This window comes from Doryrhamphus excisus, linkage group LG9 (assembly GCF_037039965.1).
Source record: "Doryrhamphus excisus strain RoL-2023G ecotype Guam linkage group LG9, RoL_Dexc_Guam_v1.1, whole genome shotgun sequence".
NCBI lineage: Eukaryota > Metazoa > Chordata > Actinopteri > Syngnathiformes > Syngnathidae > Doryrhamphus > Doryrhamphus excisus.
Genome location: NC_136365.1, coordinates 14,597,501 through 14,617,500, shown reverse-complemented (window position 1 = coordinate 14,617,500; position 20,000 = coordinate 14,597,501). Strand labels below are relative to the sequence as shown.

General features: G+C 51.8%; 74 non-coding genes and 5 pseudogenes across 74 annotated transcripts; all 79 read left to right on the top strand.

Annotated features, from left to right (window-relative positions):
- Positions 1-130: 130 nt before the first annotated feature.
- Positions 131-249, top strand: LOC144900127 (5S ribosomal RNA). Its single transcript, XR_013628462.1, has one exon. It is a non-coding gene; the product is annotated as a 5S ribosomal RNA (ribosomal RNA).
- A 130-nt stretch (positions 250-379) lies between these two features.
- On the top strand, positions 380-498 carry LOC144900361 (5S ribosomal RNA). Its single transcript, XR_013628695.1, has one exon. It is a non-coding gene; the product is annotated as a 5S ribosomal RNA (ribosomal RNA).
- A 146-nt stretch (positions 499-644) lies between these two features.
- Positions 645-763, top strand: LOC144900154 (5S ribosomal RNA). Its single transcript, XR_013628489.1, has one exon. It is a non-coding gene; the product is annotated as a 5S ribosomal RNA (ribosomal RNA).
- A 130-nt stretch (positions 764-893) lies between these two features.
- On the top strand, positions 894-1,012 carry LOC144900731 (5S ribosomal RNA). Its single transcript, XR_013628918.1, has one exon. It is a non-coding gene; the product is annotated as a 5S ribosomal RNA (ribosomal RNA).
- A 130-nt stretch (positions 1,013-1,142) lies between these two features.
- Positions 1,143-1,251, top strand: LOC144900524 (5S ribosomal RNA; annotated as a pseudogene).
- Positions 1,252-1,380: 129 nt separating this feature from the next.
- LOC144900197 (5S ribosomal RNA) lies at positions 1,381-1,499 on the top strand. The gene has a single exon (XR_013628531.1). It is a non-coding gene; the product is annotated as a 5S ribosomal RNA (ribosomal RNA).
- A 130-nt stretch (positions 1,500-1,629) lies between these two features.
- LOC144900748 (5S ribosomal RNA) lies at positions 1,630-1,748 on the top strand. The gene has a single exon (XR_013628935.1). It is a non-coding gene; the product is annotated as a 5S ribosomal RNA (ribosomal RNA).
- A 146-nt stretch (positions 1,749-1,894) lies between these two features.
- LOC144899865 (5S ribosomal RNA) lies at positions 1,895-2,013 on the top strand. Its single transcript, XR_013628199.1, has one exon. It is a non-coding gene; the product is annotated as a 5S ribosomal RNA (ribosomal RNA).
- A 130-nt stretch (positions 2,014-2,143) lies between these two features.
- Positions 2,144-2,262, top strand: LOC144900747 (5S ribosomal RNA). The gene has a single exon (XR_013628934.1). It is a non-coding gene; the product is annotated as a 5S ribosomal RNA (ribosomal RNA).
- A 146-nt stretch (positions 2,263-2,408) lies between these two features.
- Positions 2,409-2,527, top strand: LOC144900378 (5S ribosomal RNA). Its single transcript, XR_013628711.1, has one exon. It is a non-coding gene; the product is annotated as a 5S ribosomal RNA (ribosomal RNA).
- Positions 2,528-2,657: 130 nt separating this feature from the next.
- On the top strand, positions 2,658-2,776 carry LOC144900876 (5S ribosomal RNA). Its single transcript, XR_013629063.1, has one exon. It is a non-coding gene; the product is annotated as a 5S ribosomal RNA (ribosomal RNA).
- Positions 2,777-2,906: 130 nt separating this feature from the next.
- Positions 2,907-3,025, top strand: LOC144900106 (5S ribosomal RNA). Its single transcript, XR_013628441.1, has one exon. It is a non-coding gene; the product is annotated as a 5S ribosomal RNA (ribosomal RNA).
- A 130-nt stretch (positions 3,026-3,155) lies between these two features.
- LOC144900746 (5S ribosomal RNA) lies at positions 3,156-3,274 on the top strand. The gene has a single exon (XR_013628933.1). It is a non-coding gene; the product is annotated as a 5S ribosomal RNA (ribosomal RNA).
- Positions 3,275-3,420: 146 nt separating this feature from the next.
- LOC144900833 (5S ribosomal RNA) lies at positions 3,421-3,539 on the top strand. Its single transcript, XR_013629020.1, has one exon. It is a non-coding gene; the product is annotated as a 5S ribosomal RNA (ribosomal RNA).
- Positions 3,540-3,669: 130 nt separating this feature from the next.
- On the top strand, positions 3,670-3,788 carry LOC144900983 (5S ribosomal RNA). The gene has a single exon (XR_013629171.1). It is a non-coding gene; the product is annotated as a 5S ribosomal RNA (ribosomal RNA).
- A 146-nt stretch (positions 3,789-3,934) lies between these two features.
- On the top strand, positions 3,935-4,053 carry LOC144900367 (5S ribosomal RNA). The gene has a single exon (XR_013628701.1). It is a non-coding gene; the product is annotated as a 5S ribosomal RNA (ribosomal RNA).
- A 130-nt stretch (positions 4,054-4,183) lies between these two features.
- LOC144900745 (5S ribosomal RNA) lies at positions 4,184-4,302 on the top strand. The gene has a single exon (XR_013628932.1). It is a non-coding gene; the product is annotated as a 5S ribosomal RNA (ribosomal RNA).
- Positions 4,303-4,448: 146 nt separating this feature from the next.
- On the top strand, positions 4,449-4,567 carry LOC144900062 (5S ribosomal RNA). The gene has a single exon (XR_013628397.1). It is a non-coding gene; the product is annotated as a 5S ribosomal RNA (ribosomal RNA).
- Positions 4,568-4,697: 130 nt separating this feature from the next.
- On the top strand, positions 4,698-4,816 carry LOC144900355 (5S ribosomal RNA). The gene has a single exon (XR_013628689.1). It is a non-coding gene; the product is annotated as a 5S ribosomal RNA (ribosomal RNA).
- A 130-nt stretch (positions 4,817-4,946) lies between these two features.
- On the top strand, positions 4,947-5,065 carry LOC144900816 (5S ribosomal RNA). Its single transcript, XR_013629002.1, has one exon. It is a non-coding gene; the product is annotated as a 5S ribosomal RNA (ribosomal RNA).
- A 130-nt stretch (positions 5,066-5,195) lies between these two features.
- Positions 5,196-5,314, top strand: LOC144900975 (5S ribosomal RNA). The gene has a single exon (XR_013629163.1). It is a non-coding gene; the product is annotated as a 5S ribosomal RNA (ribosomal RNA).
- Positions 5,315-5,444: 130 nt separating this feature from the next.
- Positions 5,445-5,563, top strand: LOC144899946 (5S ribosomal RNA). Its single transcript, XR_013628281.1, has one exon. It is a non-coding gene; the product is annotated as a 5S ribosomal RNA (ribosomal RNA).
- A 146-nt stretch (positions 5,564-5,709) lies between these two features.
- Positions 5,710-5,828, top strand: LOC144900832 (5S ribosomal RNA). Its single transcript, XR_013629019.1, has one exon. It is a non-coding gene; the product is annotated as a 5S ribosomal RNA (ribosomal RNA).
- Positions 5,829-5,958: 130 nt separating this feature from the next.
- LOC144899989 (5S ribosomal RNA) lies at positions 5,959-6,077 on the top strand. The gene has a single exon (XR_013628324.1). It is a non-coding gene; the product is annotated as a 5S ribosomal RNA (ribosomal RNA).
- Positions 6,078-6,207: 130 nt separating this feature from the next.
- LOC144900744 (5S ribosomal RNA) lies at positions 6,208-6,326 on the top strand. Its single transcript, XR_013628931.1, has one exon. It is a non-coding gene; the product is annotated as a 5S ribosomal RNA (ribosomal RNA).
- Positions 6,327-6,456: 130 nt separating this feature from the next.
- LOC144900271 (5S ribosomal RNA) lies at positions 6,457-6,575 on the top strand. The gene has a single exon (XR_013628606.1). It is a non-coding gene; the product is annotated as a 5S ribosomal RNA (ribosomal RNA).
- Positions 6,576-6,721: 146 nt separating this feature from the next.
- Positions 6,722-6,840, top strand: LOC144900126 (5S ribosomal RNA). Its single transcript, XR_013628461.1, has one exon. It is a non-coding gene; the product is annotated as a 5S ribosomal RNA (ribosomal RNA).
- A 130-nt stretch (positions 6,841-6,970) lies between these two features.
- On the top strand, positions 6,971-7,089 carry LOC144900251 (5S ribosomal RNA). Its single transcript, XR_013628586.1, has one exon. It is a non-coding gene; the product is annotated as a 5S ribosomal RNA (ribosomal RNA).
- A 146-nt stretch (positions 7,090-7,235) lies between these two features.
- LOC144900153 (5S ribosomal RNA) lies at positions 7,236-7,354 on the top strand. Its single transcript, XR_013628488.1, has one exon. It is a non-coding gene; the product is annotated as a 5S ribosomal RNA (ribosomal RNA).
- Positions 7,355-7,484: 130 nt separating this feature from the next.
- On the top strand, positions 7,485-7,603 carry LOC144900720 (5S ribosomal RNA). The gene has a single exon (XR_013628907.1). It is a non-coding gene; the product is annotated as a 5S ribosomal RNA (ribosomal RNA).
- Positions 7,604-7,733: 130 nt separating this feature from the next.
- On the top strand, positions 7,734-7,842 carry LOC144900523 (5S ribosomal RNA; annotated as a pseudogene).
- A 129-nt stretch (positions 7,843-7,971) lies between these two features.
- On the top strand, positions 7,972-8,090 carry LOC144900196 (5S ribosomal RNA). The gene has a single exon (XR_013628530.1). It is a non-coding gene; the product is annotated as a 5S ribosomal RNA (ribosomal RNA).
- A 130-nt stretch (positions 8,091-8,220) lies between these two features.
- Positions 8,221-8,339, top strand: LOC144900742 (5S ribosomal RNA). Its single transcript, XR_013628929.1, has one exon. It is a non-coding gene; the product is annotated as a 5S ribosomal RNA (ribosomal RNA).
- Positions 8,340-8,485: 146 nt separating this feature from the next.
- Positions 8,486-8,604, top strand: LOC144900741 (5S ribosomal RNA). Its single transcript, XR_013628927.1, has one exon. It is a non-coding gene; the product is annotated as a 5S ribosomal RNA (ribosomal RNA).
- A 146-nt stretch (positions 8,605-8,750) lies between these two features.
- On the top strand, positions 8,751-8,869 carry LOC144900831 (5S ribosomal RNA). The gene has a single exon (XR_013629018.1). It is a non-coding gene; the product is annotated as a 5S ribosomal RNA (ribosomal RNA).
- A 130-nt stretch (positions 8,870-8,999) lies between these two features.
- On the top strand, positions 9,000-9,118 carry LOC144900982 (5S ribosomal RNA). Its single transcript, XR_013629170.1, has one exon. It is a non-coding gene; the product is annotated as a 5S ribosomal RNA (ribosomal RNA).
- A 146-nt stretch (positions 9,119-9,264) lies between these two features.
- Positions 9,265-9,383, top strand: LOC144900139 (5S ribosomal RNA). Its single transcript, XR_013628474.1, has one exon. It is a non-coding gene; the product is annotated as a 5S ribosomal RNA (ribosomal RNA).
- Positions 9,384-9,513: 130 nt separating this feature from the next.
- LOC144900006 (5S ribosomal RNA) lies at positions 9,514-9,632 on the top strand. The gene has a single exon (XR_013628341.1). It is a non-coding gene; the product is annotated as a 5S ribosomal RNA (ribosomal RNA).
- A 146-nt stretch (positions 9,633-9,778) lies between these two features.
- On the top strand, positions 9,779-9,897 carry LOC144900345 (5S ribosomal RNA). Its single transcript, XR_013628679.1, has one exon. It is a non-coding gene; the product is annotated as a 5S ribosomal RNA (ribosomal RNA).
- A 130-nt stretch (positions 9,898-10,027) lies between these two features.
- Positions 10,028-10,146, top strand: LOC144900740 (5S ribosomal RNA). Its single transcript, XR_013628926.1, has one exon. It is a non-coding gene; the product is annotated as a 5S ribosomal RNA (ribosomal RNA).
- A 146-nt stretch (positions 10,147-10,292) lies between these two features.
- On the top strand, positions 10,293-10,411 carry LOC144900894 (5S ribosomal RNA). Its single transcript, XR_013629081.1, has one exon. It is a non-coding gene; the product is annotated as a 5S ribosomal RNA (ribosomal RNA).
- A 130-nt stretch (positions 10,412-10,541) lies between these two features.
- Positions 10,542-10,660, top strand: LOC144900739 (5S ribosomal RNA). Its single transcript, XR_013628925.1, has one exon. It is a non-coding gene; the product is annotated as a 5S ribosomal RNA (ribosomal RNA).
- Positions 10,661-10,806: 146 nt separating this feature from the next.
- On the top strand, positions 10,807-10,925 carry LOC144900810 (5S ribosomal RNA). The gene has a single exon (XR_013628997.1). It is a non-coding gene; the product is annotated as a 5S ribosomal RNA (ribosomal RNA).
- A 130-nt stretch (positions 10,926-11,055) lies between these two features.
- LOC144900334 (5S ribosomal RNA) lies at positions 11,056-11,174 on the top strand. Its single transcript, XR_013628669.1, has one exon. It is a non-coding gene; the product is annotated as a 5S ribosomal RNA (ribosomal RNA).
- Positions 11,175-11,304: 130 nt separating this feature from the next.
- LOC144900484 (5S ribosomal RNA) lies at positions 11,305-11,423 on the top strand (annotated as a pseudogene).
- Positions 11,424-11,553: 130 nt separating this feature from the next.
- LOC144899932 (5S ribosomal RNA) lies at positions 11,554-11,672 on the top strand. The gene has a single exon (XR_013628267.1). It is a non-coding gene; the product is annotated as a 5S ribosomal RNA (ribosomal RNA).
- Positions 11,673-11,802: 130 nt separating this feature from the next.
- On the top strand, positions 11,803-11,921 carry LOC144900973 (5S ribosomal RNA). Its single transcript, XR_013629161.1, has one exon. It is a non-coding gene; the product is annotated as a 5S ribosomal RNA (ribosomal RNA).
- Positions 11,922-12,051: 130 nt separating this feature from the next.
- Positions 12,052-12,170, top strand: LOC144900075 (5S ribosomal RNA). Its single transcript, XR_013628410.1, has one exon. It is a non-coding gene; the product is annotated as a 5S ribosomal RNA (ribosomal RNA).
- A 130-nt stretch (positions 12,171-12,300) lies between these two features.
- LOC144900815 (5S ribosomal RNA) lies at positions 12,301-12,419 on the top strand. The gene has a single exon (XR_013629001.1). It is a non-coding gene; the product is annotated as a 5S ribosomal RNA (ribosomal RNA).
- A 130-nt stretch (positions 12,420-12,549) lies between these two features.
- Positions 12,550-12,668, top strand: LOC144900972 (5S ribosomal RNA). The gene has a single exon (XR_013629160.1). It is a non-coding gene; the product is annotated as a 5S ribosomal RNA (ribosomal RNA).
- A 130-nt stretch (positions 12,669-12,798) lies between these two features.
- LOC144900074 (5S ribosomal RNA) lies at positions 12,799-12,917 on the top strand. The gene has a single exon (XR_013628409.1). It is a non-coding gene; the product is annotated as a 5S ribosomal RNA (ribosomal RNA).
- A 146-nt stretch (positions 12,918-13,063) lies between these two features.
- LOC144900829 (5S ribosomal RNA) lies at positions 13,064-13,182 on the top strand. The gene has a single exon (XR_013629016.1). It is a non-coding gene; the product is annotated as a 5S ribosomal RNA (ribosomal RNA).
- Positions 13,183-13,312: 130 nt separating this feature from the next.
- Positions 13,313-13,431, top strand: LOC144900722 (5S ribosomal RNA). Its single transcript, XR_013628909.1, has one exon. It is a non-coding gene; the product is annotated as a 5S ribosomal RNA (ribosomal RNA).
- Positions 13,432-13,561: 130 nt separating this feature from the next.
- Positions 13,562-13,680, top strand: LOC144900018 (5S ribosomal RNA). Its single transcript, XR_013628353.1, has one exon. It is a non-coding gene; the product is annotated as a 5S ribosomal RNA (ribosomal RNA).
- Positions 13,681-13,826: 146 nt separating this feature from the next.
- On the top strand, positions 13,827-13,945 carry LOC144900323 (5S ribosomal RNA). The gene has a single exon (XR_013628658.1). It is a non-coding gene; the product is annotated as a 5S ribosomal RNA (ribosomal RNA).
- A 130-nt stretch (positions 13,946-14,075) lies between these two features.
- LOC144900353 (5S ribosomal RNA) lies at positions 14,076-14,194 on the top strand. The gene has a single exon (XR_013628687.1). It is a non-coding gene; the product is annotated as a 5S ribosomal RNA (ribosomal RNA).
- Positions 14,195-14,324: 130 nt separating this feature from the next.
- On the top strand, positions 14,325-14,443 carry LOC144900917 (5S ribosomal RNA). Its single transcript, XR_013629105.1, has one exon. It is a non-coding gene; the product is annotated as a 5S ribosomal RNA (ribosomal RNA).
- A 130-nt stretch (positions 14,444-14,573) lies between these two features.
- LOC144900738 (5S ribosomal RNA) lies at positions 14,574-14,692 on the top strand. The gene has a single exon (XR_013628924.1). It is a non-coding gene; the product is annotated as a 5S ribosomal RNA (ribosomal RNA).
- Positions 14,693-14,838: 146 nt separating this feature from the next.
- Positions 14,839-14,957, top strand: LOC144899901 (5S ribosomal RNA). Its single transcript, XR_013628236.1, has one exon. It is a non-coding gene; the product is annotated as a 5S ribosomal RNA (ribosomal RNA).
- A 130-nt stretch (positions 14,958-15,087) lies between these two features.
- Positions 15,088-15,206, top strand: LOC144900248 (5S ribosomal RNA). Its single transcript, XR_013628583.1, has one exon. It is a non-coding gene; the product is annotated as a 5S ribosomal RNA (ribosomal RNA).
- Positions 15,207-15,336: 130 nt separating this feature from the next.
- LOC144900108 (5S ribosomal RNA) lies at positions 15,337-15,455 on the top strand. Its single transcript, XR_013628443.1, has one exon. It is a non-coding gene; the product is annotated as a 5S ribosomal RNA (ribosomal RNA).
- A 130-nt stretch (positions 15,456-15,585) lies between these two features.
- Positions 15,586-15,704, top strand: LOC144899886 (5S ribosomal RNA). Its single transcript, XR_013628221.1, has one exon. It is a non-coding gene; the product is annotated as a 5S ribosomal RNA (ribosomal RNA).
- A 146-nt stretch (positions 15,705-15,850) lies between these two features.
- Positions 15,851-15,969, top strand: LOC144900803 (5S ribosomal RNA). Its single transcript, XR_013628990.1, has one exon. It is a non-coding gene; the product is annotated as a 5S ribosomal RNA (ribosomal RNA).
- Positions 15,970-16,099: 130 nt separating this feature from the next.
- On the top strand, positions 16,100-16,218 carry LOC144900312 (5S ribosomal RNA). Its single transcript, XR_013628647.1, has one exon. It is a non-coding gene; the product is annotated as a 5S ribosomal RNA (ribosomal RNA).
- A 130-nt stretch (positions 16,219-16,348) lies between these two features.
- LOC144900301 (5S ribosomal RNA) lies at positions 16,349-16,467 on the top strand. The gene has a single exon (XR_013628636.1). It is a non-coding gene; the product is annotated as a 5S ribosomal RNA (ribosomal RNA).
- Positions 16,468-16,597: 130 nt separating this feature from the next.
- LOC144900737 (5S ribosomal RNA) lies at positions 16,598-16,716 on the top strand. Its single transcript, XR_013628923.1, has one exon. It is a non-coding gene; the product is annotated as a 5S ribosomal RNA (ribosomal RNA).
- A 146-nt stretch (positions 16,717-16,862) lies between these two features.
- LOC144899900 (5S ribosomal RNA) lies at positions 16,863-16,981 on the top strand. The gene has a single exon (XR_013628235.1). It is a non-coding gene; the product is annotated as a 5S ribosomal RNA (ribosomal RNA).
- Positions 16,982-17,111: 130 nt separating this feature from the next.
- On the top strand, positions 17,112-17,230 carry LOC144900005 (5S ribosomal RNA). Its single transcript, XR_013628340.1, has one exon. It is a non-coding gene; the product is annotated as a 5S ribosomal RNA (ribosomal RNA).
- Positions 17,231-17,360: 130 nt separating this feature from the next.
- Positions 17,361-17,469, top strand: LOC144900499 (5S ribosomal RNA; annotated as a pseudogene).
- A 130-nt stretch (positions 17,470-17,599) lies between these two features.
- On the top strand, positions 17,600-17,718 carry LOC144900884 (5S ribosomal RNA). Its single transcript, XR_013629071.1, has one exon. It is a non-coding gene; the product is annotated as a 5S ribosomal RNA (ribosomal RNA).
- Positions 17,719-17,848: 130 nt separating this feature from the next.
- On the top strand, positions 17,849-17,967 carry LOC144900735 (5S ribosomal RNA). The gene has a single exon (XR_013628922.1). It is a non-coding gene; the product is annotated as a 5S ribosomal RNA (ribosomal RNA).
- Positions 17,968-18,113: 146 nt separating this feature from the next.
- Positions 18,114-18,232, top strand: LOC144900264 (5S ribosomal RNA). Its single transcript, XR_013628599.1, has one exon. It is a non-coding gene; the product is annotated as a 5S ribosomal RNA (ribosomal RNA).
- Positions 18,233-18,362: 130 nt separating this feature from the next.
- On the top strand, positions 18,363-18,481 carry LOC144900937 (5S ribosomal RNA). Its single transcript, XR_013629125.1, has one exon. It is a non-coding gene; the product is annotated as a 5S ribosomal RNA (ribosomal RNA).
- Positions 18,482-18,627: 146 nt separating this feature from the next.
- LOC144900289 (5S ribosomal RNA) lies at positions 18,628-18,746 on the top strand. The gene has a single exon (XR_013628624.1). It is a non-coding gene; the product is annotated as a 5S ribosomal RNA (ribosomal RNA).
- A 130-nt stretch (positions 18,747-18,876) lies between these two features.
- On the top strand, positions 18,877-18,995 carry LOC144899881 (5S ribosomal RNA). Its single transcript, XR_013628216.1, has one exon. It is a non-coding gene; the product is annotated as a 5S ribosomal RNA (ribosomal RNA).
- A 146-nt stretch (positions 18,996-19,141) lies between these two features.
- On the top strand, positions 19,142-19,260 carry LOC144900278 (5S ribosomal RNA). Its single transcript, XR_013628613.1, has one exon. It is a non-coding gene; the product is annotated as a 5S ribosomal RNA (ribosomal RNA).
- Positions 19,261-19,390: 130 nt separating this feature from the next.
- Positions 19,391-19,509, top strand: LOC144899995 (5S ribosomal RNA). Its single transcript, XR_013628330.1, has one exon. It is a non-coding gene; the product is annotated as a 5S ribosomal RNA (ribosomal RNA).
- Positions 19,510-19,639: 130 nt separating this feature from the next.
- LOC144900269 (5S ribosomal RNA) lies at positions 19,640-19,757 on the top strand. The gene has a single exon (XR_013628604.1). It is a non-coding gene; the product is annotated as a 5S ribosomal RNA (ribosomal RNA).
- Positions 19,758-19,887: 130 nt separating this feature from the next.
- Positions 19,888-19,996, top strand: LOC144900463 (5S ribosomal RNA; annotated as a pseudogene).
- Positions 19,997-20,000: the final 4 nt, after the last annotated feature.

The following is a 20,000-nucleotide window of genomic DNA, read 5'->3' as shown; positions in this document are numbered from 1 at the left end:
TTTTATGCTTTCTGCTCTCCCCTGACGGAAGACGGCGCTTTTTCCCACTTGTTGGGGAAAGCAATGATTTTTGTGGGAATCCTTTTGGCCAGTGTCGCCTTCAAAAAGGATTTTTCCAAATTGAGCAAGGGCTTACGGCCATACTACCCTGAGAATGCCTGATCTCGTCCGATCTCGGAAGCTAAACAGGGGCGGGCCTGGTTAGTACTTGGATGGGAGACCGCCTGGGAATACCAGGTGCTGTAAGCTTTTTATGCTTTCTGCTCTCGCCTGACGGAAGAGGGCGCTCTTTCCCACTTGTTGGGGGAAGCAATGATTTTTGTGGGAATCCTGTTGGCCAGTGTTGCCTTCAAAAAGGATTTTTCCAAAATGAGCAAGGGCTTACGGCCATACTACCCTGAGAACGCCCGATCTCGTCCGATCTCGGAAGTTAAGCAGGGGCGGGCCTGGTTAGTACTTGGATGGGAGACCGCCTGGGAATACCAGGTGCTGTAAGCTTTTTATGCTGTAAGCTTTTTATGCTTTCTGCTCTCCCCTGATGGAAGAGGGCGCTCTTTCCCACTTGTTGGGGAAAGCAATGATTTTTGTGGGAATCCTGTTGGCCAGTGTCGCCTTCAAAAAGTATTTTTCCAAAATGAGCGAGGGCTTATGGCCATACTACCCTGAGAACGCCTGATCTCGTCCGATCTCGGAAGCTAAGTAGGGGCGGGCCTGGTTAGTACTTGGATGGGAGACCGCCTGGGAATACCAGGTGCTGTAAGCTTTTTATGCTTTCTGCTGTCGCCTGACGGAAGAGGGCGCTCTTTCCCACTCTTTGGGGAAAGCAATGATTTTTGTGGGAATCCTGTTGGCCAGTGTCGCCTTCAAAAAGGATTTTTCCAAAATGAGCAAGGGCTTACGGCCATACTACCCTGAGAACGCCCGATCTCGTCCGATCTCGGAAGCTAAGCAGGGGAGGGCCTGGTTAGTACTTGGATGGGAGACCGCCTGGGAATACCAGGTGCTGTAAGCTTTTTATGCTTTCTGCTGTCCCCTGACGGAAGAGGGCGCTCTTTCCCACTTGTTGGGGAAAGCAATGATTTTTGTGGGAATCCTGTTGGCCAGTGTCGCCTTCAAAAAGGATTTTTCCAAACTAAGCAAGGGCTTACGGCCATACTACCCTGAGAACGTCCGATCTTGGAAGCTAAGCAGGGGCGGGCCTGGTTAGTACTTGGATGGGAGACCGCCTGGGAATACCAGGTGCTGTAAGCTTTTTATGCTTTCTGCTCTCGCCTGACGGAAGAGGGCGCTCTTTCCCACTTGTTGGGGAAAGCAATGATTTTTGTGGGAATCCTGTTGGCCAGTGTCGCCTTCAAAAAGGATTTTCCAAAATGAGCAAGGGCTTACGGCCGTACTACCCTGAGAACGCCAGATCTCGTCCGATCTCGGAAGCTAAGCAGGGGCGGGCCTGGTTAGTACTTGGATGGGAGACCGCCTGGGAATACCAGGTGCTGTAAGCTTTTTATGCTTTCTGCTCTCGCCTGACGGAAGAGGGCGCTCTTTCCCACTTGTTGGGGGAAGCAATGATTTTTGTGGGAATCCTGTTGGCCAGTGTCGCCTTCAAAAAGGAATTTTCCAAAGTGAGCAAGGGCTTACGGCCATACTACCCTGAGAACGCCCGATCTCGTCTGATCTCGGAAGCTAAGCAGGGGCGGGCCTGGTTAGTACTTGGATGGGAGACCGCCTGGGAATACCAGGTGCTGTAAGCTTTTTATGCTGTAAGCTTTTTATGCTTTCTGCTCTCGCCTGACGGAAGAGGGCGCTCTTTCCCACTTGTTGGGGAAAGCAATGATTTTTGTGGGAATCCTGTTGGCCAGTGTCGCCTTCAAAAAGGATTTTTCCAAAATGAGCAAGGGCTTACGGCCATACTACCCTGAGAACGCCCGATCTCGTCCGATCTCGGAAGCTAAGCAGGGGCGGGCCTGGTTAGTATTTGGATGGGAGACCGCCTGGGAATACCAGGTGCTGTAAGCTTTTTATGCTTTCTGCTCTCGCCTGACGGAAGAGGGCGCTCTTTCCCACTCTTTGGGGAAAGCAATGATTTTTGTGGGAATCCTGTTGGCCAGTGTCGCCTTCAAAAAGGATTTTTCCAAAATGAGCAAGGGCTTACGGCCATACTACCCTGAGAACGCCCGATCTCGTCTGATCTCGGAAGCTAAGCAGGGGCGGGCCTGGTTAGTACTTGGATGGGAGACCGCCTGGGAATACCAGGTGCTGTAAGCTTTTTATGCTGTAAGCTTTTTATGCTTTCTGCTCTCGCCTGACGGAAGAGGGCGCTCTTTCCCACTTGTTGGGGAAAGCAATGATTTTTGTGGGAATCCTGTTGGCCTGTGTCGCCTTCAAAAAGGATTTTTCCAAAATGAGCAAGGGCTTACGGCCATACTACCCTGAGAACGCCCGATCTCGTCCGATCTCGGAAGCTAAGCAGGGGCGGGCCTGGTTAGTACTTGGATGGGAGACCGCCTGGGAATACCAGGTGCTGTAAGCTTTTTATGCTTTCTGCTCTCGCCTGACGGAAGAGGGCGCTCTTTCCCACTCTTTGGGGAAAGCAATGATTTTTGTGGGAATCCTGTTGGCCAGTGTCGCCTTCAAAAATGATTTTTCCAAAATGATCAAGGGCTTATGGCCATACTACCCTGAGAACGCCCGATCTCGTCCGATCTCGGAAGCTAAGCAGGGGCGGGCCTGGTTAGTACTTGGATGGGAGACCGCCTGGGAATACCAGGTGCTGTAAGCTTTTTATGCTTTCTGCTCTCGCCTGACGGAAGAGGGCGCTCTTTCCCACTTGTTGGGGAAAGCAATGATTTTTGTGGGAATCCTGTTGGCCAGTGTCGCCTTCAAAAAGGATTTTTCCAAATTGAGCAAGGGCTTACAGCCATACTACCCTGAGAACGCCCGATCTTGTCCGATCTCGGAAGCTAAGCAGGGGCGGGCCTGGTTAGTACTTGGATGGGAGACCGCCTGGGAATACCAGGTGCTGTAAGCGTTGTATGCTTTCTGCTCTCGCCTGACGGAAGAGGGCGCTCTTTCCCACTTGTTGGGGGAAGCAATGATTTTTGTGGGAATCCTGTTGGCCAGTGTCGCCTTCAAAAAGGATTTTTCCAAAATGAGCAAGGGCTTACGGCCATACTACCCTGAGAACGCCCGATCTCGTCTGATCTCGGAAGCTAAGCAGGGGCGGGCCTGGTTAGTACTTGGATGGGAGACCGCCTGGGAATACCAGGTGCTGTAAGCTTTTTATGCTGTAAGCTTTTTATGCTTTCTGCTCTCCCCTGACGGAAGAGGGCGCTCTTTCCCACTTGTTGGGGAAAGCAATGATTTTTGTGGGAATCCTGTTGGCCAGTGTCGCCTTCAAAAAGGATTTTTCCAAATTGAGCAAGGGCTTACGGCCATACTACCCTGAGAACGCCCGATCTCGTCCGATCTCGGAAGCTAAGCAGGGGCGGGCCTGGTTAGTACTTGGATGGGAGACCGCCTGGGAATACCAGGTGCTGTAAGCGTTTTATGCTTTCTGCTCTCGCCTGACGGAAGAGGGCGCTCTTTCCCACTTGTTGGGGGAAGCAATGATTTTTGTGGGAATCCTGTTGGCCAGTGTCGCCTTCAAAAAGGATTTTTCCAAAATGAGCAAGGGCTTACGGCCATACTACCCTGAGAACGCCCGATCTCGTCCGATCTCGGAAGCTAAGCAGGGGCGGGCCTGGTTAGTACTTGCATGGGAGACCGCCTGGGAATACCAGGTGCTGTAAGCTTTTTATGCTGTAAGCTTTTTATGCTTTCTGCTCTCCCCTGACGGAAGAGGGCGCTCTTTCCCACTTGTTGGGGAAAGCAATGATTTTTGTGGGAATCCTGTTGGCCAGTGTCACCTTCAAAAAGGATTTTTCCAAAATGAGAAAGGGCTTACGGCCATACTACCCTGAGAACGCCCGATCTCGTCCGATCTCGGAAGCTAAGCAGGGGCGGGCCTGGTTAGTACTTGGATGGGAGACCGCCTGGGAATACCAGGTGCTGTAAGCTTTTTATGCTTTCTGCTCTCGCCTGACGGAAGAGGGCGCTCTTTCCCACTTGTTGGGGGAAGCAATGATTTTTGTGGGAATCCTGTTGGCCAGTGTCGCCTTCAAAAAGGATTTTTCCAAAATGAGCAAGGGCTTACGGCCATACTACCCTGAGAACGCCCGATCTCGTCTGATCTCGGAAGCTAAGCAGGGGCGGGCCTGGTTAGTACTTGGATGGGAGACCGCCTGGGAATACCAGGTGCTGTAAGCTTTTTATGCTGTAAGCTTTTTATGCTTTCTGCTCTCCCCTGACGGAAGAGGGCGCTCTTTCCCACTTGTTGGGGAAAGCAATGATTTTTGTGGGAATCCTGTTGGCCAGTGTCGCCTTCAAAAAGGATTTTTCCAAATTGAGCAAGGGCTTACGGCCATACTACCCTGAGAACGCCCGATCTCGTCCGATCTCGGAAGCTAAGCAGGGGCGGGCCTGCTTAGTACTTGGATGGGAGACCGCCTGGGAATACCAGGTGCTGTAAGCGTTTTATGCTTTCTGCTCTCGCCTGACGGAAGAGGGCGCTCTTTCCCACTTGTTGGGGGAAGCAATGATTTTTGTGGGAATCCTGTTGGCCAGTGTCGCCTTCAAAAAGGATTTTTCCAAAATGAGCAAGGGCTTACGGCCATACTACCCTGAGAACGCCCGATCTCGTCCGATCTCGGAAGCTAAGCAGGGGCGGGCCTGGTTAGTACTTGGATGGGAGACCGCCTGGGAATACCAGGTGCTGTAAGCTCTTTATGCTTTCTGCTCTCGCCTGACGGAAGAGGGCGCTCTTTCCCACTTGTTGGGGGAAGCAATGATTTTTGTGGGAGTCCTGTTGGCCAGTGTCGCCTTCAAAAAGGATTTTTCCAAAATGAGCAAGGGCTTACGGCCATACTACCCTGAGAACGCCCGATCTCGTCCGATCTCGGAAGCTAAGCAGGGGCGGGCCTGGTTAGTACTTGGATGGGAGACCACCTGGGAATACCAGGTGCTGTAAGCGTTTTATGCTTTCTGCTCTCGCCTGATGGAAGAGGGCGCTCTTTCCCACTTGTTGGGGGAAGCAATGATTTTTTTGGGAATCCTGTTGGCCAGTGTCGCCTTCAAAAAGGATTTTTCCAAAATGAGCAAGGGCTTACGGCCATACTACCCTGAGAACGCCCGATCTCGTCCGATCTTGGAAGCTAAGCAGGGGCGGGCCTGGTTAGTACTTGGATGGGAGACCTCCTGGGAATACCAGGTGCTGTAAGCTTTTTATGCTTTCTGCTCTCGCCTGACGGAAGAGGGCGCTCTTTCCCACTCTTTGGGGAAAGCAATGATTTTTGTGGGAATCCTGTTGGCCAGTGTCGCCTTCAAAAAGGATTTTTCCAAAATGAGCAAGGGCTTACGGCCATACTACCCTGAGAACACCCGATCTCGTCCGATCTCGGAAGCTAAGCAGGGGCGGGCCTTGTTAGTACTTGGATGGGAGACCGCCTGGGAATACCAGGTGCTGTAAGCTTTTTATGCTGTAAGCTTTTTATGCTTTCTGCTCTCGCCTGACGGAAGAGGGCGCTCTTTCCCACTTGTTGGGGAAAGCAATGATTTTTGTGGGAATCCTGTTGGCCAGTGTCGCCTTCAAAAAGGATTTTTCCAAATTGAGCAAGGGCTTACGGCCATACTACCCTGAGAACGCCCGATCTCGTCCGATCTCGGAAGCTAAGCAGGGGCGGGCCTGGTTAGTACTTGGATGGGAGACCGCCTGGGAATACCAGGTGCTGTAAGCGTTTTATGCTTTCTGCTCTCGCCTGACGGAAGAGGGCGCTCTTTCCCACTCTTTGGGGAAAGCAATGATTTTTGTGGGAATCCTGTTGGCCAGTGTCGCCTTCAAAAAGGATTTTTCCAAAATGAGCAAGGGCTTACGGCCATACTACCCTGAGAACGCCCGATCTCGTCCGATCTCGGAAGCTAAGCAGGGGCGGGCCTGGTTAGTACGTGGGTGGGAGACCGCCTGGGAATACCAGGTGCTGTAAGCTTTTTATGCTTTCTGCTCTCGCCTGACGGAAGAGGGCGCTCTTTCCCACTCTTTGGGGAAAGCAATGATTTTTGTGGGAATCCTGTTGGCCAGTGTCGCCTTCAAAAAGGATTTTTCCAAAATGAGCAAGGGCTTACGGCCATACTACCCTGAGAACGCCCGATCTCGTCTGATCTCGGAAGCTAAGCAGGGGCGGGCCTGGTTAGTACTTGGATGGGAGACCGCCTGGGAATACCAGGTGCTGTAAGCTTTTTATGCTTTCTGCTCTTGCCTGACGGAAGAGGGCGCTCTTTCCCACTTGTTGGGGAAAGCAATGATTTTTGTGGGAATCCTGTTGGCCAGTGTCGCCTTCAAAAAGGATTTTTCCAAAATGAGCAAGGGCTTACGGCCATATTACCCTGAGAATGCCTGATCTCGTCTGATCTCGGAAGCTAAGCAGGGGCGGGCCTGGTTAGTACTTGGATGGGCGACCGCCTGGGAATACCAGGTGCTGTAAGCTTTTTATGCTGTAAGCTTTTTATGCTTTCTGCTCTCCCCTGACGGAAGACGGCGCTTTTTCCCACTTGTTGGGAAAAGCAATGATTTTTGTGGGAATCCTTTTGGCCAGTGTCGCCTTCAAAAAGGATTTTTCCAAATTGAGCAAGGGCTTACGGCCATACTACCCTGAGAATGCCTGATCTCGTCCGATCTCGGAAGCTAAACAGGGGCGGGCCTGGTTAGTACTTGGATGGGAGACCGCCTGGGAATACCAGGTGCTGTAAGCTTTTTATGCTTTCTGCTCTCGCCTGACGGAAGAGGGCGCTCTTTCCCACTTGTTGGGGGAAGCAATGATTTTTGTGGGAATCCTGTTGGCCAGTGTTGCCTTCAAAAAGGATTTTTCCAAAATGAGCAAGGGCTTACGGCCATACTACCCTGAGAACGCCCGATCTCGTCCGATCTCGGAAGTTAAGCAGGGGCGGGCCTGGTTAGTACTTGGATGGGAGACCGCCTGGGAATACCAGGTGCTGTAAGCTTTTTATGCTGTAAGCTTTTTATGCTTTCTGCTCTCCCCTGATGGAAGAGGGCGCTCTTTCCCACTTGTTGGGGAAAGCAATGATTTTTGTGGGAATCCTGTTGGCCAGTGTCGCCTTCAAAAAGTATTTTTCCAAAATGAGCGAGGGCTTATGGCCATACTACCCTGAGAACGCCTGATCTCGTCCGATCTCGGAAGCTAAGTAGGGGCGGGCCTGGTTAGTACTTGGATGGGAGACCGCCTGGGAATACCAGGTGCTGTAAGCTTTTTATGCTTTCTGCTGTCGCCTGACGGAAGAGGGCGCTCTTTCCCACTCTTTGGGGAAAGCAATGATTTTTGTGGGAATCCTGTTGGCCAGTGTCGCCTTCAAAAAGGATTTTTCCAAAATGAGCAAGGGCTTACGGCCATACTACCCTGAGAACGCCCGATCTCGTCCGATCTCGGAAGCTAAGCAGGGGAGGGCCTGGTTAGTACTTGGATGGGAGACCGCCTGGGAATACCAGGTGCTGTAAGCTTTTTATGCTTTCTGCTGTCCCCTGACGGAAGAGGGCGCTCTTTCCCACTTGTTGGGGAAAGCAATGATTTTTGTGGGAATCCTGTTGGCCAGTGTCGCCTTCAAAAAGGATTTTTCCAAACTAAGCAAGGGCTTACGGCCATACTACCCTGAGAACGTCCGATCTTGGAAGCTAAGCAGGGGCGGGCCTGGTTAGTACTTGGATGGGAGACCGCCTGGGAATACCAGGTGCTGTAAGCTTTTTATGCTTTCTGCTCTCGCCTGACGGAAGAGGGCGCTCTTTCCCACTTGTTGGGGAAAGCAATGATTTTTGTGGGAATCCTGTTGGCCAGTGTCGCCTTCAAAAAGGATTTTCCAAAATGAGCAAGGGCTTACGGCCGTACTACCCTGAGAACGCCAGATCTCGTCCGATCTCGGAAGCTAAGCAGGGGCGGGCCTGGTTAGTACTTGGATGGGAGACCGCCTGGGAATACCAGGTGCTGTAAGCTTTTTATGCTTTCTGCTCTCGCCTGACGGAAGAGGGCGCTCTTTCCCACTTGTTGGGGGAAGCAATGATTTTTGTGGGAATCCTGTTGGCCAGTGTCGCCTTCAAAAAGGAATTTTCCAAAGTGAGCAAGGGCTTACGGCCATACTACCCTGAGAACGCCCGATCTCGTCTGATCTCGGAAGCTAAGCAGGGGCGGGCCTGGTTAGTACTTGGATGGGAGACCGCCTGGGAATACCAGGTGCTGTAAGCTTTTTATGCTGTAAGCTTTTTATGCTTTCTGCTCTCGCCTGACGGAAGAGGGCGCTCTTTCCCACTTGTTGGGGAAAGCAATGATTTTTGTGGGAATCCTGTTGGCCAGTGTCGCCTTCAAAAAGGATTTTTCCAAAATGAGCAAGGGCTTACGGCCATACTACCCTGAGAACGCCCGATCTCGTCTGATCTCGGAAGCTAAGCAGGGGCGGGCCTGGTTAGTACTTGGATGGGAGACCGCCTGGGAATACCAGGTGCTGTAAGCTTTTTATGCTGTAAGCTTTTTATGCTTTCTGCTCTCCCCTGACGGAAGAGGGCGCTCTTTCCCACTTGTTGGGGAAAGCAATGATTTTTGTGGGAATCCTGTTGGCCAGTGTCGCCTTCAAAAAGGATTTTTCCAAATTGAGCAAGGGCTTACGGCCATACTACCCTGAGAACGCCCGATCTCGTCCGATCTCGGAAGCTAAGCAGGGGCGGGCCTGGTTAGTACTTGGATGGGAGACCGCCTGGGAATACCAGGTGCTGTAAGCGTTTTATGCTTTCTGCTCTCGCCTGACGGAAGAGGGCGCTCTTTCCCACTTGTTGGGGGAAGCAATGATTTTTGTGGGAATCCTGTTGGCCAGTGTCGCCTTCAAAAAGGATTTTTCCAAAATGAGCAAGGGCTTACGGCCATACTACCCTGAGAACGCCCGATCTCGTCCGATCTCGGAAGCTAAGCAGGGGCGGGCCTGGTTAGTACTTGCATGGGAGACCGCCTGGGAATACCAGGTGCTGTAAGCTTTTTATGCTGTAAGCTTTTTATGCTTTCTGCTCTCGCCTGACGGAAGAGGGCGCTCTTTCCCACTTGTTGGGGAAAGCAATGATTTTTGTGGGAATCCTGTTGGCCAGTGTCGCCTTCAAAAAGGATTTTTCCAAAATGAGCAAGGGCTTACGGCCATACTACCCTGAGAACGCCCGATCTCGTCCGATCTCGGAAGCTAAGCAGGGGCGGGCCTGGTTAGTACTTGGATGGGAGACAGCCTGGGAATACCAGGTGCTGTAAGCTTTTTATGCTTTCTGCTCTCGCCTGACGGAAGAGGGCGCTCTTTCCCACTCTTTGGGGAAAGCAATGATTTTTGTGGGAATCCTGTTGGCCAGTGTCGCCTTCAAAAATGATTTTTCCAAAATGATCAAGGGCTTATGGCCATACTACCCTGAGAACGCCCGATCTCGTCCGATCTCGAAAGCTAAGCAGGGGCGGGCCTGGTTAGTACTTGGATGGGAGACCGCCTGGGAATACCAGGTGCTGTAAGCTTTTTATGCTGTAAGCTTTTTATGCTTTCTGCTCTCCCCTGACGGAAGAGGGCGCTCTTTCCCACTTGTTGGGGAAAGCAATGATTTTTGTGGGAATCCTGTTGGCCAGTGTCACCTTCAAAAAGGATTTTTCCAAAATGAGAAAGGGCTTACGGCCATACTACCCTGAGAACGCCCGATCTCGTCCGATCTCGGAAGCTAAGCAGGGGCGGGCCTGGTTAGTACTTGGATGGGAGACCGCCTGGGAATACCAGGTGCTGTAAGCTTTTTATGCTTTCTGCTCTCGCCTGACGGAAGAGGGCGCTCTTTCCCACTTGTTGGGGGAAGCAATGATTTTTGTGGGAATCCTGTTGGCCAGTGTCGCCTTCAAAAAGGATTTTTCCAAAATGAGCAAGGGCTTACGGCCATACTACCCTGAGAACGCCCGATCTCGTCTGATCTCGGAAGCTAAGCAGGGGCGGGCCTGGTTAGTACTTGGATGGGAGACCGCCTGGGAATACCAGGTGCTGTAAGCTTTTTATGCTGTAAGCTTTTTATGCTTTCTGCTCTCCCCTGACGGAAGAGGGCGCTCTTTCCCACTTGTTGGGGAAAGCAATGATTTTTGTGGGAATCCTGTTGGCCAGTGTCGCCTTCAAAAAGGATTTTTCCAAATTGAGCAAGGGCTTACGGCCATACTACCCTGAGAACGCCCGATCTCGTCAGATCTCGGAAGCTAAGCAGGGGCGGGCCTGGTTAGTACTTGGATGGGAGACCGCCTGGGAATACCAGGTGCTGTAAGCGTTTTATGCTTTCTGCTCTCGCCTGACGGAAGAGGGCGCTCTTTCCCACTTGTTGGGGGAAGCAATGATTTTTGTGGGAATCCTGTTGGCCAGTGTCGCCTTCAAAAAGGATTTTTCCAAAATGAGCAAGGGCTTACGGCCATACTACCCTGAGAACGCCCGATCTCGTCTGATCTCGGAAGCTAAGCAGGGGCGGGCCTGGTTAGTACTTGGATGGGAGACCGCCTGGGAATACCAGGTGCTGTAAGCTTTTTATGCTGTAAGCTTTTTATGCTTTCTGCTCTCCCCTGACGGAAGAGGGCGCTCTTTCCCACTTGTTGGGGAAAGCAATGATTTTTGTGGGAATCCTGTTGGCCAGTGTCGCCTTCAAAAAGGATTTTTCCAAATTGAGCAAGGGCTTACGGCCATACTACCCTGAGAACGCCCGATCTCGTCAGATCTCGGAAGCTAAGCAGGGGTGGGCCTGGTTAGTACTTGGATGGGAGACCGCCTGGGAATACCAGGTGCTGTAAGCGTTTTATGCTTTCTGCTCTCGCCTGACGGAAGAGGGCGCTCTTTCCCACTTGTTGGGGGAAGCAATGATTTTTGTGGGAATCCTGTTGGCCAGTGTCGCCTTCAAAAAGGATTTTTCCAAAATGAGCAAGGGCTTACGGCCATACTACCCTGAGAACGCCCGATCTCGTCCGATCTCGGAAGCTAAGCAGGGGCGGGCCTGGTTAGTACTTGGATGGGAGACCGCCTGGGAATACCAGGTGCTGTAAGCTCTTTATGCTTTCTGCTCTCGCCTGACGGAAGAGGGCGCTCTTTCCCACTTGTTGGGGGAAGCAATGATTTTTGTGGGAGTCCTGTTGGCCAGTGTCGCCTTCAAAAAGGATTTTTCCAAAATGAGCAAGGGCTTACGGCCATAGTACCCTGAGAACGCCCGATCTCGTCCGATCTCGGAAGCTAAGCAGGGGCGGGCCTGGTTAGTACTTGGATGGGAGACCGCCTGGGAATACCATTTGCTGTAATCTTTTTATGCTTTCTGCTCTCCCCTGACGGAAGAGGGCGCTCTTTCCCACTTGTTGGGGAAAGCAATGATTTTTGTGGGAATCCTGTTGGCCAGTGTCGCCTTCAAAAAGGATTTTTCCAAAATGAGCAAGGGCTTACGGCCATACTACCCTGAGAACGCCTGATCTCGTCCGATCTCGGAAGCTAAGCAGGGGCGGGCCTGGTTAGTACTTGGATGGGAGACCACCTGGGAATACCAGGTGCTGTAAGCGTTTTATGCTTTCTGCTCTCGCCTGATGGAAGAGGGCGCTCTTTCCCACTTGTTGGGGGAAGCAATGATTTTTGTGGGAATCCTGTTGGCCAGTGTCGCCTTCAAAAAGGATTTTTCCAAAATGAGCACGGGCTTACGGCCATACTACCCTGAGAACGCCCGATCTCGTCCGATCTTGGAAGCTAAGCAGGGGCGGGCCTGGTTAGTACTTGGATGGGAGACCTCCTGGGAATACCAGGTGCTGTAAGCTTTTTATGCTTTCTGCTCTCGCCTGACGGAAGAGGGCGCTCTTTCCCACTCTTTGGGGAAAGCAATGATTTTTGTGGGAATCCTGTTGGCCAGTGTCGCCTTCAAAAAGGATTTTTCCAAAATGAGCAAGGGCTTACGGCCATACTACCCTGAGAACGCCCGATCTCGTCCGATCTCGGAAGCTAAGCAGGGGCGGGCCTTGTTAGTACTTGGATGGGAGACCGCCTGGGAATACCAGGTGCTGTAAGCTTTTTATGCTTTCTGCTCTCGCCTGACGGAAGAGGGCGCGCTTTCCCACTTGTTGGGGAAAGCAATGATTTTTGTGGGAATCCTGTTGGCCAGTGTCGCCTTCAAAAAGGATTTTTCCAAAATGAGCAAGGGCTTACGGCCATACTACCCTGAGAACGCCCGATCTCGTCCGATCTCGGAAGCTAAGCAGGGGCGGGCCTGGTTAGTACTTGGATGGGAGACCACCTGGGAATACCAGGTGCTGTAAGCGTTTTATGCTTTCTGCTCTCGCCTGATGGAAGAGGGCGCTCTTTCCCACTTGTTGGGGGAAGCAATGATTTTTGTGGGAATCCTGTTGGCCAGTGTCGCCTTCAAAAAGGATTTTTCCAAAATGAGCAAGGGCTTACGGCCATACTACCCTGAGAACGCCCGATCTCGTCCGATCTTGGAAGCTAAGCAGGGGCGGGCCTGGTTAGTACTTGGATGGGAGACCTCCTGGGAATACCAGGTGCTGTAAGCTTTTTATGCTTTCTGCTCTCGCCTGACGGAAGAGGGCGCTCTTTCCCACTCTTTGGGGAAAGCAATGATTTTTGTGGGAATCCTGTTGGCCAGTGTCGCCTTCAAAAAGGATTTTTCCAAAATGAGCAAGGGCTTACGGCCATACTACCCTGAGAACGCCCGATCTCGTCCGATCTCGGAAGCTAAGCAGGGGCGGGCCTTGTTAGTACTTGGATGGGAGACCGCCTGGGAATACCAGGTGCTGTAAGCTTTTTATGCTGTAAGCTTTTTATGCTTTCTGCTCTCGCCTGACGGAAGAGGGCGCTCTTTCCCACTTGTTGGGGAAAGCAATGATTTTTGTGGGAATCCTGTTGGCCAGTGTCGCCTTCAAAAAGGATTTTTCCAAATTGAGCAAGGGCTTACGGCCATACTACCCTGAGAACGCCCGATCTCGTCCGATCTCGGAAGCTAAGCAGGGGCGGGCCTGGTTAGTACTTGGATGGGAGACCGCCTGGGAATACCAGGTGCTGTAAGCGTTTTATGCTTTCTGCTCTCGCCTGACGGAAGAGGGCGCTCTTTCCCACTCTTTGGGGAAAGCAATGATTTTTGTGGGAATCCTGTTGGCCAGTGTCGCCTTCAAAAAGGATTTTTCCAAAATGAGCAAGGGCTTACGGCCATACTACCCTGAGAACGCCCGATCTCGTCCGATCTCGGAAGCTAAGCAGGGGCGGGCCTGGTTAGTACTTGGGTGGGAGACCGCCTGGGAATACCAGGTGCTGTAAGCTTTTTATGCTTTCTGCTCTCGCCTGACGGAAGAGGGCGCTCTTTCCCACTCTTTGGGGAAAGCAATGATTTTTGTGGGAATCCTGTTGGCCAGTGTCGCCTTCAAAAAGGATTTTTCCAAAATGAGCAAGGGCTTACGGCCATACTACCCTGAGAACGCCCGATCTCGTCTGATCTCGGAAGCTAAGCAGGAGCGGGCCTGGTTAGTACTTGGATGGGAGACCGCCTGGGAATACCAGGTGCTGTAAGCTTTTTATGCTGTAATCTTTTTATGCTTTCTGCTCTCGCCTGACGGAAGAGGGCGCTCTTTCCCACTTGTTGGGGAAAGCAATGATTTTTGTGGGAATCCTGTTGGCCAGTGTCGCCTTCAAAAAGGATTTTTCCAAAATGAGCAAGGGCTTACGGCCATACTACCCTGAGAACGCCCGATCTCGTCCGATCTCGGAAGCTAAGCAGGGGCGGGCCTGGTTAGTACTTGGATGGGAGACCGCCTGGGAATACCAGGTGCTGTAAGCTTTTTATGCTTTCTGCTCTCGCCTGACGGAAGAGGGCGCTCTTTACCACTCTTTGGGGAAAGCAATGATTTTTGTGGGAATCCTGTTGGCCAGTGTCGCCTTCAAAAAGGATTTTTCCAAAATGAGCAAGGGCTTACGGCCATACTACCCTGAGAACGCCCGATCTCGTCCGATCTCGGAAGCTAAGCAGGGGCGGACCTGGTTAGTACTTGGATGGGAGACCGCCTCGGAATACCAGTTGCTGTAAGCTTTTTATGCTTTCTGCTCTCGCCTGACGGAAGAGGGCGCTCTTTCCCACTCTTTGGGGAAAGCAATGATTTTTGTGGGAATCCTGTTGGCCAGTGTCGCCTTCAAAAATGATTTTTCCAAAATGATCAAGGGCTTATGGCCATACTACCCTGAGAACGCCCGATCTCGTCCGATCTCGGAAGCTAAGCAGGGGCGGGCCTGGTTAGTACTTGGGTGGGAGACCGCCTGGGAATACCAGGTGCTGTAAGCTTTTTATGCTTTCTGCTCTCGCCTGACGGAAGAGGGCGCTCTTTCCCACTCTTTGGGGAAAGCAATGATTTTTGTGGGAATCCTGTTGGCCAGTGTCGCCTTCAAAAAGGATTTTTCCAAAATGAGAAAGGGCTTACGGCCATACTACCCTGAGAACGCCCGATCTCGTCTGATCTCGGAAGCTAAGCAGGGGCGGGCCTGGTTAGTACTTGGATGGGAGACCGCCTGGGAATACCAGGTGCTGTAAGCTTTTTATGCTGTAAGCTTTTTATGCTTTCTGCTCTCGCCTGACGGAAGAGGGCGCTCTTTCCCACTTGTTGGGGAAAGCAATGATTTTTGTGGGAATCCTGTTGGCCAGTGTCGCCTTCAAAAAGGATTTTTCCAAAATGAGCAAGGGCTTACGGCCATACTACCCTGAGAACGCCCGATCTCGTCCGATCTTGGAAGCTAAGCAGGGGCGGGCCTGGTTAGTACTTGGATGGGAGACCGCCTGGGAATACCAGGTGCTGTAAGCTTTTTATGCTTTCTGCTCTCGCCTGACGGAAGAGGGCGCTCTTTCCCACTCTTTGGGGAAAGCAATGATTTTTGTGGGAATCCTGTTGGCCAGTGTCGCCTTCAAAAATGATTTTTCCAAAATGATCAAGGGCTTATGGCCATACTACCATGAGAACGCCCGATCTCGTCCGATCTCGAAAGCTAAGCAGGGGCGGGCCTGGTTAGTACTTGGATGGGAGACCGCCTGGGAATACCAGGTGCTGTAAGCTTTTTATGCTTTCTGCTCTCGCCTGACGGAAGAGGGCGCTCTTTCCCACTTGTTGGGGAAAGCAATGATTTTTGTGGGAATCCTGTTGGCCAGTGTCGCCTTCAAAAAGGATTTTTCCAAAATGAGAAAGGGCTAACGGCCATACTACCCTGAGAACGCCCGATCTCGTCCGATCTTGGAAGCTAAGCAGGGGCGGGCCTGGTTAGTACTTGGATGGGAGACCGCCTGGGAATACCAGGTGCTGTAAGCTTTTTATGCTTTCTGCTCTCGCCTGACGGAAGAGGGCGCTCTTTCCCACTTGTTGGGGGAAGCAATGATTTTTGTGGGAATCCTGTTGGCCAGTGTCGCCTTCAAAAAGGATTTTTCCAAAATGAGCAAGTTCTTACGGCCATACTACCCTGAGAACGCCCGATCTCGTCTGATCTCGGAAGCTAAGCAGGGGCGGGCCTGGTTAGTACTTGGATGGGAGACCGCCTGGGAATACCAGGTGCTGTAAGCTTTTTATGCTGTAAGCTTTTTATGCTTTCTGCTCTCCCCTGACGGAAGAGGGCGCTCTTTCCCACTTGTTGGGGAAAGCAATGATTTTTGTGGGAATCCTGTTGGCCAGTGTCGCCTTCAAAAAGGATTTTTCCAAATTGAGCAAGGGCTTACGGCCATACTACCCTGAGAACGCCCGATCTCGTCCGATCTCGGAAGCTAAGCAGGGGAGGGCCTGGTTAGTACTTGGATGGGAGACCGCCTGGGAATACCAGGTGCTGTAAGCGTTTTATGCTTTCTGCTCTCGCCTGACGGAAGAGGGCGCTCTTTCCCACTTGTTGGGGGAAGCAATGATTTTTGTGGGAATCCTGTTGGCCAGTGTCGCCTTCAAAAAGGATTTTTCCAAAATGAGCAAGGGCTTACGGCCATACTACCCTGAGAACGCCCGATCTCGTCCGATCTCGGAAGCTAAGCAGGGGCGGGCCTGGTTAGTACTTGGATGGGAGACCGCCTGGGAATACCAGGTGCTGTAAGCTTTTTATGCTTTCTGCTCTCGCCTGACGGAAGAGGGTGCTCTTTCCCACTTGTTGGGGGAAGCAATGATTTTTGTGGGAATCCTGTTGGCCAGTGTCGCCTTCAAAAAGGATTTTTCCAAAATGAGCAAGGGCTTACGGCCATACTACCCTGAGAACGCCCGATCTCGTCCGATCTCGGAAGCTAAGCAGGGGCGGGCCTGGTTAGTACTTGGATGGGAGACCGCCTGGGAATACCAGGTGCTGTAAGCTTTTTATGCTTTCTGCTCTCGCCTGACGGAAGAGGGCGCTCTTTCCCACTCTTTGGGGAAAGCAATGATTTTTGTGGGAATCCTGTTGGCCAGTGTCGCCTTCAAAAAGGATTTTTCCAAAATGAGAAAGGGCTTACGGCCATACTACCCTGAGAACGCCCGATCTCGTCTGATCTCGGAAGCTAAGCAGGGGCGGGCCTGGTTAGTACTTGGATGGGAGACCGCCTGGGAATACCAGGTGCTGTAAGCTTTTTATGCTGTAAGCTTTTTATGCTTTCTGCTCTCGCCTGACGGAAGAGGGCGCTCTTTCCCACTTGTTGGGGAAAGCAATGATTTTTGTGGGAATCCTGTTGGCCAGTGTCGCCTTCAAAAAGGATTTTTCCAAAATGAGCAAGGGCTTACGGCCATACTACCCTGAGAACGCCCGATCTCGTCCGATCTTGGAAGCTAAGCAGGGGCGGGCCTGGTTAGTACTTGGATGGGAGACCGCCTGGGAATACCAGGTGCTGTAAGCTTTTTATGCTTTCTGCTCTCGCCTGACGGAAGAGGGCGCTCTTTCCCACTCTTTGGGGAAAGCAATGATTTTTGTGGGAATCCTGTTGGCCAGTGTCGCCTTCAAAAATGATTTTTCCAAAATGATCAAGGGCTTATGGCCATACTACCCTGAGAACGCCCGATCTCGTCCGATCTCGAAAGCTAAGCAGGGGCGGGCCTGGTTAGTACTTGGATGGGAGACCGCCTGGGAATACCAGGTGCTGTAAGCTTTTTATGCTTTCTGCTCTCGCCTGACGGAAGAGGGCGCTCTTTCCCACTTGTTGGGGGAAGCAATGATTTTTGTGGGAATCCTGTTGGCCAGTGTCGCCTTCAAAAAGGATTTTTCCAAAATGATCAAGGGCTTACGGCCATACTACCCTGAGAACGTCCGATCTCGGAAGCTAAGCAGGGGCGGGCCTGGTTAGTACTTGGATGGGAGACCGCCTGGGAATACCAGGTGCTGTAAGCTTTTTATGCTTTCTGCTCTCGCCTGACGGAAGAGGGTGCTCTTTCCCACTTGTTGGGGGAAGCAATGATTTTTGTGGGAATCCTGTTGGCCAGTGTCGCCTTCAAAAAGGATTTTTCCAAAATGAGCAAGGGCTTACGGCCATACTACCCTGAGAACGCCCGATCTCGTCCGATCTCGGAAGCTAAGCAGGGGCGGGCCTGGTTAGTACTTGGATGGGAGACCGCCTGGGAATGCCAGGTGCTGTAAGCTTTTTATGCTTTCTGCTCTCGCCTGACGGAAGAGGGCGCTCTTTCCCACTCTTTGGGGAAAGCAATGATTTTTGTGGGAATCCTGTTGGCCAGTGTCGCCTTCAAAAAGGATTTTTCCAAAATGAGAAAGGGCTTACGGCCATACTACCCTGAGAACGCCCGATCTCGTCTGATCTCGGAAGCTAAGCAGGGGCGGGCCTGGTTAGTACTTGGATGGGAGACCGCCTGGGAATACCAGGTGCTGTAAGCTTTTTATGCTGTAAGCTTTTTATGCTTTCTACTCTCGCCTGACGGAAGAGGGCGCTCTTTCCCACTTGTTGGGGAAAGCAATGATTTTTGTGGGAATCCTGTTGGCCAGTGTCGCCTTCAAAAAGGATTTTTCCAAAATGAGCAAGGGCTTACGGCCATACTACCCTGAGAACGCCCGATCTCGTCCGATCTTGGAAGCTTAGCAGGGGCGGGCCTGGTTAGTACTTGGATGGGAGACCGCCTGGGAATACCAGGTGCTGTAAGCTTTTTATGCTTTCTGCTCTCGCCTGACGGAAGAGGGCGCTCTTTCCCACTCTTTGGGGAAAGCAATGATTTTTGTGGGAATCCTGTTGGCCAGTGTCGCCTTCAAAAATGATTTTTCCAAAGTGATCAAGGGCTTATGGCCATACTACCCTGAGAACGCCCGATCTCGTCTGATCTCGGAAGCTAAGCAGGGGCGGGCCTGGTTAGTACTTGGATGGGAGACCGCCTGGGAATACCAGGTGCTGTAAGCTTTTTATGCTGTAATCTTTTTATGCTTTCTGCTCTCGCCTGACGGAAGAGGGCGCTCTTTCCCACTTGTTGGGGAAAGCAATGATTTTTGTGGGAATCCTGTTGGCCAGTGTCGCCTTCAAAAAGGATTTTTCCAAAATGAGCAAGGGCTTACGGCCATACTACCCTGAGAACGCCCGATCTCGTCCGATCTCGGAAGCTAAGCAGGGGCGGGCCTGGTTAGTACTTGGATGGGAGACCGCCTGGGAATACCAGGTGCTGTAAGCTTTTTATGCTTTCTGCTCTCGCCTGACGGAAGAGGGCGCTCTTTCCCACTCTTTGGGGAAAGCAATGATTTTTGTGGGAATCCTGTTGGCCAGTGTCACCTTCAAAAAGGATTTTTCCAAAATGAGCAAGGGCTTACGGCCATACTACCCTGAGAACGCCTGATCTCGTCTGATCTCGGAAGCTAAGCAGGGGCGGGCCTGGTTAGTACTTGGATGGGAGACCGCCTGGGAATACCAGGTGCTGTAAGCTTTTTATGCTGTAATCTTTTTATGCTTTCTGCTCTCGCCTGACGGAAGAGGGTGCTCTTTCCCACTTGTTGGGGGAAGCAATGATTTTTGTGGGAATCCTGTTGGCCAGTGTCGCCTTCAAAAAGGTTTTTTCCAAAATGAGCAAGGGCTTACGGCCATACTACCCTGAGAACGCCCGATCTCGTCCGATCTCGGAAGCTAAGCAGGGGCGGGCCTGGTTAGTACTTGGATGGGAGACCGCCTGGGAATACCAGGTGCTGTAAGCTTTTTATGTTTTCTGCTCTCGCCTGACGGAAGAGGGCGCTCTTTCCCACTCTTTGGGGAAAGCAATGATTTTTGTGGGAATCCTGTTGGCCAGTGTCGCCTTCAAAAAGGATTTTTCCAAAATGAGAAAGGGCTTACGGCCATACTACCCTGAGAACGCCCGATCTCGTCCGATCTCGAAAGCTAAGCAGGGGCGGGCCTGGTTAGTACTTGGATGGGAGACCGCCTGGGAATACCAGGTGCTGTAAGCGTTTTATGCTTTCTGCTCTCGCCTGACGGAAGAGGGCGCTCTTTCCCACTTGTTGGGGGAAGCAATGATTTTTGTGGGAATCCTGTTGGCCAGTGTCGCCTTCATAAAGGATTTTTCCAAAATGACCAATGGCTTACGGCCATACTACCCTGAGAACGCCCGATCTCGTCCGATCTCGGAAGCTAAGCAGGGGCGGGCCTGGTTAGTACTTGGATGGAGACTGCCTGGGAATACCAGGTGCTGTAAGCTCTTTATGCTTTCTGCTCTCGCCTGACGGAAGAGGGCGCTCTTTCCCACTTGTTGGGGAAAGCAATGATTTTTGTGGGAATCCTGTTGGCCAGTGTCGCCTTCAAAAAGGATTTTTCCAAAATGAGCAAGGGCTTACGGCCATACTACCCTGAGAACGCCCGATCTCGGAAGCTAAGCAGGGGCGGGCCTGGTTAGTACTTGGATGGGAGACCGCCTGGGAATACCAGGTGCTGTAAGCTTTTT